At 38.0% G+C, this 12,061-nt stretch overlaps 1 long non-coding RNA gene across 11 annotated transcripts in view; it reads left to right on the top strand.

Moving 5' to 3' along the window:
* LOC143442527 (uncharacterized) overlaps nucleotides 1–10,324 on the top strand; it is a 139,743-nt gene extending 129,419 nt beyond the window's left edge. For 5 of the 11 annotated variants that reach the window (XR_013110770.1, XR_013110765.1, XR_013110771.1 and 2 more), the window contains 2 exons: nucleotides 5,984–7,172; nucleotides 8,905–10,324. This is a non-coding gene — a long non-coding RNA (uncharacterized LOC143442527). The remainder of the gene's footprint in view (nucleotides 1–5,983; nucleotides 7,173–8,904) is intronic. The other 6 variants (XR_013110780.1, XR_013110779.1, XR_013110774.1 and 3 more) reach the window with 4 other exon arrangements.
* The last annotated feature ends 1,737 nt before the right edge of the window (nucleotides 10,325–12,061 follow it).

Here is a 12,061-nt window from a genome sequence, read left to right as displayed (position 1 = left end):
TGTTCTCTATGTTTTATTTAGAAATAGCTGAGTGGAGTTAACAGGCAACAGTCCAGATTACCTTACATGGATAGTTGGTTTTCAAAACATCAGAAGTCTACAGAATTGATGTGACAAACATTTCTGTATTAATGTTCATTTTGATTAGAGACCTGTCTGCTCCTGACAGCTTCCTGTCTTGGATTCTAAGAAGAATTGAGCATCTTTGGAGTTACTCCAGTTGTGGTGAGACAGCCACTAGACAAGAATTGCCTCTTTCTATCTACAGACAAATTACTGTTCAGAAAAGGACACACTTGCAGAATAGTCGACTGATTATTTCTGCCTAGACAGAGTAATCAGCCCTTAATAATTCTGCAGCACTATGGTCTGTCAGATGATCCTGGGCCAGAAGGCAGAAGAACAGATGCTCCAAAATTTTGTAGTACAGGGAGTGTCCAGGTGTTCAGAGGTCTCTATAAATTGGCTAAGTTTTAGAAACTATGCTTTGTGCTTCCCACAATTATAGTTAAGTCAGTCATTCTGGATTTCTGATGGGGTTGAAAACTTATAGCCTCATAGCCAATCCTGGCTATTTACCTTGAGAGAAAAGATTTGAATGGATGGTCTTCAGCTGACATTCATTCTAAAGCCAAGGGAAAAGCCAGGTTCAGAACTAAGTGTTTTAGTTAGGATAGATAACAGAGGTTCTGGTTAGCCAACAAAATGATGGACTGGGTATTAGGACTATCTTGTACCTCACTGGTACAAATTGGCATAATTATGCTCTAATTATATTTTGAGAGAAAAGTTTTATTTTACCAGGAAGGGTGATATGTAGGAGGAGCTAAAGTGGGAGGATTACTGAGAGGAAGAGAAGGAGTAAGGAGAGGAGGAGAAGGAGAGGAGAAGCTAGGTGATGAGAGATAGAAAGAGGTGAGAGACAGGGAGGCAGATGTTCATGTATCTCCACTAGTCAAAGATAGTTGATATATCTAGGTTGGGTAGTGGATTACACCTCTGATTGAGCATTACCAAACTTATAAAGCCTTTGATTAACATTTTTTTAAAAAAGTGTATAAGTGCAAAAATGGGGCATGGGATAGGGGTTTTCTAAGGGAGGGGGTGGGGAAATGGGATGGCATCTGAAGTGTAAATAAAATATCCAATAAAAAATACCCTGAATCAGATATCATGAATTTTAGTGAGAGTGGGAGAAAATGGTGTTGGAGCTGGTAGAGACAGAGATAGAAATGATGTAAATACTGTATTCATACTAGAAACTCTTGTGGAATAAGTGACACATATCAAAAATATTCATGATTCTGCTAAAACAGAATAATAAGTTCACTGTATACTAACTTGGGATTCCTAACTTTTTTTTATCAATTGGTCTTTTGAAATGTATTTAACTAAGGTCCCTTCCTTTGAGTTATGAGAGTCTCTCACCTCCCATGTTTCTTGTACATTCTAGAGAGTCCCTCCTCTTCTTACCTTCTGAGGTTGCCTTTTTCCATTCATTTTGCTGGCCCTCAGGGCTCCATTCCTGTTCTCTGGCGACCCTCACAATACCTGTTCATGTTCTCCTCTTCCCCTTCCTGTCACCCAGGTCCCTCCTGCCTCCCTGTAATTACTTTCTTCTTCCTCCCAAGTGGGACTGAGGCATCCTCACTTTGGCCCTTTGACCTATTAACCTTCTTGAGTTCGGTGGATTGTATCCTGGTAATTATGTACATTTTTGCCTAATAGCCACTTATTAGTGAGTATATACCATGCATATCCTCTTAGGTTTGAGTTTCCTCACTCAGGATGGTATTTTCTTGTTCCATTAATTTGCCTACAAACTTACGATGTCCTCGTTCTTAATAACTGAGTAGTATTCCATTGTGCAAATGAACCACATTTTCTGTATTTATTCATTCTGTTTTGGGACATCTGGGTGGTATCCAGTTTCTGGCTATCAAAATAAGACTGCTATGAACACAGTGGGGCACATGCCTGTGTGCCATGGCAGGGCATATTTTGGGTATATGCCCAAAAATGGTATAGTTGTCTTACAGTGGGGAGAGGGAACTCCATCTCCATTACAAAGATAGGACTTCAAGTGGAGTGATGTGGTTGCCATCCCATAGACAAAAAACTCTGATTCAAAATTGTTTCTATCTGAAAGAACTTCAGGGACAAAAATGGAGAAGAGCCTGAAAAAATGAGGTCCAGTGACAGGCCCAAATTGGTATCCTGCTCAGGGGGATGCCCCAAGGCCTGACACTATCACTGATGCTATCGTGTACTTTCAAACAGGGGCCTATTATGACTACCCTCTGAAAGGTCCAACAAGGAGCTGAAAGAGTCAGATGAATATATTTCCATCAAACCAATTGAAAGAAGATAGTGAACCCAGTGGTTAAATTAGCAAAAGCTGGAAGAAGCTGAGGAGGTAGGCGACCCTATAGGAAGACCAGAAATCTCAACTATCTGGACCTCTGGGATTTCTCTGACAATGAGCCACCAACCAGGCAGCATACACTAGCTGATATGAGGCTCCCAGCACATATACAGCAGAGGACTGCCTGGTATGGACTCAGTCAAAGAAGATGCACCTGACTCTCAAGATATTTGGGGCTTCAGGGAGTGGGGAGGTCTGGTGGGGTAGGGGTGAGGGCTGGGAACATCCTCTTGGAGATGGGGGCAGGAGAAGGAGTGTAGAATGTGAAACAGTTGAGGGTGGGTAGACTGGGAGAATGATAAAGTCTGGACTGAAAGAAAAGATTAAAGAAAAAAATAAACATATTTATCAAATAAACTTCTTTGCTTCTTTATATGCCCTTTGAGACCTGTAGTATAATCTCAGAACTATTGACTATTTTTCATACTTCAATAATTATGACTTTGCTCTAATTTCAGTATTTATTGACTTTGTATTTTGAAAATGGTCATTCAGTGGTGCACAGTCCATCTGTTTGTGTGAACTCATAGATAAGTGTTCAAGACTGAAGGAGTGACTTCTTCTCTAATGTGCATCCTTTGGATCTTCATTCTGCAATCTTCAAAAGTTTTAACAACTCAATGACACATATACAGCAGAGGACTGCCTGGTCTGGCCTCAGTGATAGCAGCCCTGCCTAACACTGGAGAGACACTTGAGGCGCCAGGGAGTGGGGAGGCATGGCAGGTGTGGGGTGTGGGGCATCCTCTTGGAGACAGTAGGGAGAAGGAATGGGATGAGTAACTGTGGAAGGGAAGACAAGGAGTGGGGTAACAACTGGACTTTATAGACTGGACTGTATAAAAATAAAACTAATAAAAAATAAACCAAAAACAAACAAACAACAACAAAACAAAAATGGAGCAGAGACTGAAAGAAAGGTTACCCAGTGACAGGCCCAACTCGGGATCCATTCCATGTGTGCTCACCAAATCCTGACACTATTACTGAGGCCATATTGTACATGCAGGCATGGCTGTCTTCTGAGAGGCTCTAGCAGCAACTGACTGAGACAAATACTTACAGTCAATATTTGAATTGAGGTCGGGGACCAGTATGGAAGAGTTAAAGGAAGAGCTGAAGGAGCTGAAGGGGATTGCGACCCCATAGGATGAGTAACAGTTTCAACTAACCCAGACTCATTAGAGTTCCCAGAGATTAAGACAAAAACCAAGGAGCATACATGGGCTGGTTTGTGGTCCCAGGCACATGTATAGCAAAATACTACCTTGTATAGCCTCAGTGGGAGATGGTGTACTGAATCCTCTGGAAACTTGATGCCCCAAGGTAGCAGAATGCTGGTGGGGTGGGGCTGCACCCTCTAAAAGGTGGGGGGGGGGAGTATGGGGTGAAGAGCTCAGGGAAAAGGGCTTGGAAAAGAGACAACTTTTGGAATGTAAAAAATAAAATAATAAAATCATTCAATGTGACATTGTTCATTTGTAATCTAATTGTGTAATAGAAGCTCTATATAGAATTTTGATATATGTTCAGTGAAATACTCTGTCCCAAAATACATTGGAGAGCAAATGAAAAAGATAAAGCTTGTGCACACATTTCACATTCATGCACATATGAATAAATACACACTTATATCCCAACATTTGATATGCAATAATTTTACCTTTGCTTGAATAAAAGAAACCTTATATGTTTTAGAATGGTCTGACATTTCCTATATAGATAATTCGTATATACACCCAACCAATGGACAGAATCTGGGGACCCCAGGAATGGCTGGAAGATGCTGAGGAAGAAGGCAACCCCATAGGAAGATCAGCAGTCTCAACATAACCTGGACACTTAGGATCTCTCAGATACTGAGCCACCAACCAGGCATCATACAGTAGCTGATATGAGGCCACTGGCACACATACAGCAGAGGACTGCCTGGTCTGGCCTCAGTGAGAGAAGATGCACCTAACACTTAAAAGATTTGAGGCCCCAGGGAGTGGGGAGGTCTCATGGGGTGGGAGGGGGATGGAGACATTTTCTCGGATACTGGGGAGGAGGAATGCAATGTGGGACTGTTGGGGGGCAGACCGGGAGGGAGATAAAGACTGGACTGTAAAGAAAAGATTAATGATAATAAAAGAAATTCACCTTCTTAAAAACTTCAGTGAAAAATGTGTATTATTGTGCTGTCAGTTATGAAAACTAGTTTTCACAGCATAGCATAGAATTTGAAATTAGTCTCTGAGACCTGGGTGTTAAAAGACTCTCAGGTCTCAAAGCAAGGGACCTTACACAAAATGCCCTACAGTGGTCAGAGGGAACTTGTAGATTCCACCTCCAGTAGAAAGGGCATCAAGTGGAGGGATGGGGTTGCCATCCCACAGTCAAAAACTCTGACCCAGACTTATTCCTATGGGGAAGAACTGCAAGGACAAAAATGGAGAAGCACCTGAGGAAAGGAAGGTCCAGTAAGAGGCCCAAATTGGGATCCAGATCAAAGGGAGTCCTCAAGGGCTGACAATATTGCTGATCCTATGGTGTGCTTACAGACAGGAGCCTCCTCGCATGACTGCACTCTGAGAGGCCCAACAAGCAGACTGTGACAGAGACAGATACTTACACTCAACCAATGGATTGAAGTCAGGAACCCCTGTGGTTGAGTTAGGGAAAAGCTGGAAGAAACAGAGGAGGAAGGCAACTCTAGAGGAAGACCAGCAGTCTCAACTAACCTGAATACCCACCCTCCTGGATCTCTCAGACACTGGGCCACAAACCAGGCAGCATACAGTCGCTTATATGAGACCCCAAGCACATATACAGCAGAGGACTGCCTGGTCTGGACTCAGTCAGATAAGAAGCACCTAATGCTCAAGAGACTTGAAGCCGAAGGGAGTAGGGAGGTCTGCTGGAATTGGGTGGGGTGGAGACATCCTCTTGGAGATAGGAGGAGAAGGTGTGGGATGTGGAACAGTTAACAGAGGGTGCACTGGGAGGAGGATAAAGTCTGGAATGTAAAAAAGGATTAAAGAATAATTTTTTTTTAAAAAAAGGAGTCTCTGGTTTCTAAATGAAGTAATGCATATAATTATAACTGATTTTCCATCTTAATAACTGAGGGATTTACATGTATGATCAATACATGAATAAAATTATAAAAATAATTAAAATTTTAGCTAAAGAAATACAATTCTACTAAGGAGCACAAAAATCAAAAGGAACAACTTAAAAATAGTCTCAGCATAAAACATCAGTTTCTAAAAATATAAGAAAATTAAATTGAAAATACATTTATATAATTTTAAAAGGGACAAATATGACTAGTTTTATGTTATCTCAAATGTTGTTAAGGACTTGTTTGTAATTTTATAGTTGTCATGGAAAAACTATTACAGATACCTTATAATTTAGTATGTTTTGCATTAAAAAATGGAATTCATTTGTCTTTAAATGTGTCTTAATTTAGTTGTTTTTTTAAATGAGGAATTGCATGTCATTCTTTAAAATTACTAAGCATTTATTGTTCTGTCCAAATCTTGAATATTAATATATATCTTCTGTTTATAGTAAATACAGGTTACATCTATTTCAGTATTGTTCTTTTAATGGGTAATGTGTACTTCTGATACTGAATCTCACCATGCTACTCACTGGGCTCTTAAACTCATCACAGAAGCCATACTTCCTCCCAGGATCATGTGAAGCTCACAAGAGACACAGACCACTACTTTCTGCTGATGGTATTGTAAAACTACCTGGTCTCTGATTTTCATTTTTGGATTTTGATTGTGTATAAAATTCAATTAGAAATTTGAACTTTCTCGTGTAGTATTGGTTTGCTGAGTTAGGATTAGATTTGATTACATTCACAATTCCTTGTTTTCTATACATAAGATTATGACCCTTACAAAATTTACAAAATTATTTTCTTTGCCTTAAGCATCAATACATCATGTAAGAAGCATAATCCTTAATATTAATATTCTTTTATAATTTTTCCAAGAGTGCCATTATTTCCTTTCTCCAACTTCCTTCAGATTTACAAATGCAAACAAAGTTCATACACTCTTGATTAAGTGTGAGCACTCTATCAGACTCACTCCCCCATTCTGTATCTCTTTCTCCACTACCACAAATAGAGTAAAACAAAATAAATGAAAATCAAAATAACAATTGAAAAACAATAAGACAAAAAGTTAAAATAAAATGAACAGAACCAAAAACAAAATCCTCTAAAATAAACAATGAAACAGAAATGATCTGCTTTATGTCTTCCAGCTGTCTCTGTTGCCAGGCCCTGATTTGGTATGTGTTTGATATAATTAGTGACACTCTATTTGAATAGATTGATTTTTTTTCTTTCCTATCACCAGACATTATTTGCAATTACTCCTTGGCTAGGAATTGCACTTTGTCTCCTTTCCCTTCTCATAGCTGGAATTTTGTCTGGATTTAACATTTGTGACTTTGTTTCTGCTGCAACTTTCTCTGGGAGTTCCTGTCTATCAATCCTGTTGTATAGAAAGCATTGTTTCTTTGGACTAATTCAGCCCCCCTGACACTTATCTTTCTGCTTTTTTTTTCTTCCACGTAGATCCAAGAGTCTTGAGAAGTTTACTGAAGAACCATTTAACAGCTAGTGCTGCAAAGTCACTCACTTTCTCCACACAGGGCACTTGAGGATGTATTAGTTAATTCCCATCTTGTCTAAGAAGAGGCAGCTCTGTTGAGAATTGAGTACTGAGCTGATTTACGGGTATAACAGTATGTTGGTAGGGGTCATTTTATTTCATTTTTCCCATAGGAGAATAACAGTAGTAAGGTTTTTTTTCCTATAACCAATCTCTATCTTATATCAGATTTGTGGCCTCTTGGCAATATTAGGTATGTATTAGGTATGACTTTCGTCTCATAGACTTAGCCCTAAAATGTAAAATGAATAAACAAACAAAACAAAACAAAAACAAACAAGCATCCCCACAAATGACTTGGTTATTTCCATGTTGACTCAGTACTGTGCCAGACTATCCTAAATGCAGTTCACTATTTTACAATGCTCTATTTGTTGCTGATGGTATTCAAGAATTCTTTCTTCTTCAGTAACATGCAGTGTCATATATAAGAATATCCTCAATAATAGGGCATTATCATCTGATTGCTGGCTGTGGAGATTTAACCATAGCCTTGCAAATGATCTGTGAATTTCATGTGGAGGGCTGGAGTACTACTTGGACCAATGACTCCATAAGAATTACCCTATTCTTCTCCCTGGAGATAGTACTTGGTGGCATAAGACTTACAGCTTTGGAAATGTCTCTCTAAATATATGGTAAACCCATTTATATGTATGTATGTATATATGTATGTATATGTGAATATATGTGTATGTATATATACATATATGGAAGTAATATATGTCTAACATATATTATATATAATATTTAATATATATTATATATGTGTGAATGTAATCTAATACACTTATATGTTATGTATGTATAGTAACTTAAGTGTATATATACTATATGTTAGGTTATTATATATATGTATATATGTTATAAATATATATATATTACTTCATACATACACACACACACACATATATATATGCTTCTATGATCTTTTTGAAAATTTGATACATGACTATTTTAATTGACAATATTTTCATGATTCATCCTTTTATCTCTACTTGCACTTCTGTCTGCTTACTTCATTCTCAATGTTAGTTCCTCTTCCTAGTGATTAATATTATTTACATAAAAATTCTTACATAACTACTTGCTGTTGTGTATATTAGGTGTTGATCATATGCAAATATCTTTAGGCTATATGTTTGGTATTGAACAACCTATCTGGGTGCATATACCAAAAGAAGGTTAATTTTATCTCTGTAACCATGTTTAATTGCCTGTATATTTTCAGCTATAAATAGAGCTTATGTCTATGATATTTTCCCATCAGAATTGGCATGCAAACTTGTGATGATGTGGGGATAATCTTCTTTAGTTATGCTTGTTGTTAGATTTTATTGTGCTACTCCCTAATCCTACTTGCTCTGAATTTTTAAAATTTTCTACTGTTCTTCTGCAGTGTTTTCTGAGTGAGCTTAATGATTATTATTTTAGAATCATAAATTGGGGGTGAACATATCATTGTCAGTTGGTCTTTGCATTTTGAATAGTTGTGCAGTCCTATAATGGTCTCTGTCTGGTGCAGAATGAAGTTACTTTCATGAGGGTTACAGCTGTACATTTCTATAGTTTAGTGGATGTTTATATGTATATGTGTGTATATATATGTATACGTATGTATATATGTATATGTATGTATGTATATATATAATACATATATAATGTATATATAATATGCATTTATAATATATATGTACATATATATGTATATATAATACATATATATGTATCATATATATATATATATATATATATATATATATATATATATATATATATATTCCCACCATGGCACAGGGTCATGTGTTCCACTATGTTCATGACAGCCTTATTTGTGATAGCCAGAATCCAGAAACAACCCATATGTCCTGCAACAGAAGAATGAATACAGGAAATGTGGTTCATCAACACAATGGAATACTACTCAGCTATTAAGAACAAGGACAACATGAGTTTTGCAGGCAAATGAATGGAACTAGAAAATATTATTTTGAGTGAGGTAACTCAGAGTCAAAATGGCATGCATGGTATGTACTCACTAATAAGTATCTATTAGCCATAAAAATACAGAAAAACCAGGATAAAATTCACAGAATGCAAGAAGGTTAACAAGCAAAAAGGCCCAAGTGAGGATGCCTCAGTCCCACTTAGGAGGGAGAAGAAGGCAATCACAGGTGGTGGGGGGAGGGAGTGACCTGGGTGGAAAATGGGACAGGGAGGGAAAGAAGGGAACTTGATCAGGTATTGGGGTGGGGGACATGAGTGAAATCTTGAGGACCAGCAGAAAGAATAGAAACAGGCAACCTTGGGAGGTAAGGGGTGGGAGACCCTCTTGAATGTACCAGAGACCTGGGAGGTGGAAGACTCTCAGGTCTCCAAAGAAGGAACCTTAGATGAAATGATGTACAGTGGGCAGAGGAACTTGTAGAGTCCACCTCCGGTGGAAAGACAGGGCATCAAGTGGAGGGATAGGCTTGCAATCCCACAGTCAAAAACTCTGACCCAGAATTTTTTCTGTCTTAAAGAATTGCAGGAACAAAAATGGAGAAGAGCCTGAGAGAAAGGAGGTCCAGCGACTGGTCCAAATTTGGATTCAGCTCAAGGGGAGGCCCCAAAGCCTGACATTATTACAGATACTATTGTTTGCTTACAAACAGGAGCCTAACATGATTGCCGTCCAAAAGTCCCAGAAGCAGTTGAAAGAGTCAGATGAAGATATTTCTACCAAACCAATGGAGAGAAGAAAATGACCCCAGTGGTTGAATTATCAAAAGCTGGAAGAAGCTGATAAAGAGAGCAACCCTATAGGAAGACCTGCAGTCTCAACTAAACTTGACCACAAAGGTCTCTCAGGCACTGAGCCACCAACCAAGCAGCATAAAACAGCTGATATGAGGCCTCCAACACATATGCAGTAGAGACTGTCTGGTCTGGACTCAGTGTGAGAGGATGCACCTAACCCTTGAGAGACTTGCGACCCCAGGGAATAGGGAGGTCTGCTAGGGTGGGTGTTGGGGAGTTGGGTGGAGAAGATATGAGACGAGGAACAGTCAATCGGCAGACTGAGAGGGGGATAAAGACTGGACTGTAAAAATGATTAAAGAATGATAAAAAGAAGAAATGATGACACTATAGAAAATTAATAAAATCATGAAGTGTGCCCTAATATTTTGTAGTACTGTTATGTCTAATGTTTACATGAAAATTCCAATGTAATAAAGAATTGAATAAATATAATTCAGAATGATATAAGAGACTCTCTATACTGGAGCAATTCCAGTCAGTAAACATGCACTTCCTCAAAGAGCCAGAGATAGTGAACATCGGCAAAAAAAAAAAAAAAATTATTTGATGGTTATTTCAGTTATTAAATCTCCCACTTTACAGCAGGTTTTGATTTTCATTCATAGGTTTGAGATATTTTTCAGGATTGGTCTCTAAGCTACTATTTAATTGTATGTACATATTCTGGCAAGCAGATGCAAACAGAGGTAATATCAATTTTTCTACAGAATTATTACCAGGTAGGCTTCTGAGTGGTTCCAGGCCCTAGCAATGACGAGAGTATATGCTATTCCTTACAGTAGGAAGAATGTTCATAACAACTTCTGGTGACTGAACCAAGTGAAACCTAGCTGAAGCAGGGACTTGCTAGGATCCCCATATTCCTCATGGATCACCTGTTCCTATTTGCTTTGCAGGAAATATGTTCCTCCAGCTGAAGTCACTACTCCAGCTTTAAGATCCACCATCCCTGTCACAGTCCCGGATCATAAATCATTTGCAAGGAAAATGATTTACTTCAGGAACCAGTATATGACAGAATCAGGGTTGTGCTTCTCCTTGTACTCCTTTGGGGTACACATCATGAAGAACTTCTATACCAGGGATAGTTCTCTCCTGGCTCCCTGAGATGCTTAGACATTTTGAGATGTATTATTTGTAGAATGTAATTAATTGTTTCTCAAAGCCCTCTGTGAGAAAACAAGTATAACAGAACAATTATTATTATCCTGTTGCCATAGTGTTCAACTTCCAGAGGTTCAACTTTCAAATCCCATTTATATAGTCAGGTTTAAATTATCTTTGCATTTTCACAAATAATAATTCTAACTGTTTGTCTTCCGATTCCTTTCTATGAAGTCTGGTAAGATATGAGCCATTTGGAAAACCAGATTATGGTGTTTGATTGATATTATATACTCTTATCAAAAGAAATTTCCACATCAGATTTCCTTGTCACTTTTTATTATTGAATTCATAGAGTGACCAATTTCTCTTCATTAATATTCACTCTCCACTAATCAGTTCTCTGTGACATGACATACATATTTAGCAATTATACTGCTTTGAAATGCTCCTTGAAATAAAGCACAGTTTCCAACTGCACATATCACATAATTTCTGGCAGCCCCTTTTGTCTTGGTTAATTTGATTCTTTCTAAGTTTCTCTTGATTTGGAGCATCTGAGTGTAAGAATTTAAGGTCTTATCCACAGGCTAATTTAGATAGGGTAGAGACAATACAACAAATACAAACAGCAATGCAAGTATTGCATTGCATAGAAATATCCGAGGGAAATATTTTTAGGACTCTCAGAACAATGCATTGATAACGCAGTCTGGTTCAGTTGAGGGTCTGATGATATAGGGATAGATGTAGAGCTAAAAGTGAGAGAATGGAGAGAGTGAGGAAAGGGAATTAGGGGGTAGATGATAATATTACTTATTAGTGTCCACAGTATTTCTCAAAAAGTTCTATTTTATACTAGCTTTGGAAAAAGAAAATGTTAAGTGTCATAAAAACTTGGGACAAATATCTAACTGATAGGCCTAATAACATATCAAAGTGAACAGAATATCTCAGTATGGAAGGTACATTTACAAGCTCTCCTCATTCTCTCTAACCTCTTGCTATTCTTTTGTCTTCTATTTCTGACATTTTCATTTTGAAA

Source organism: Arvicanthis niloticus, chromosome 1, assembly GCF_011762505.2.
Source record: "Arvicanthis niloticus isolate mArvNil1 chromosome 1, mArvNil1.pat.X, whole genome shotgun sequence".
Lineage (NCBI taxonomy): Eukaryota > Metazoa > Chordata > Mammalia > Rodentia > Muridae > Arvicanthis > Arvicanthis niloticus.
This window is presented reverse-complemented; position numbering and strand designations above follow the sequence as displayed.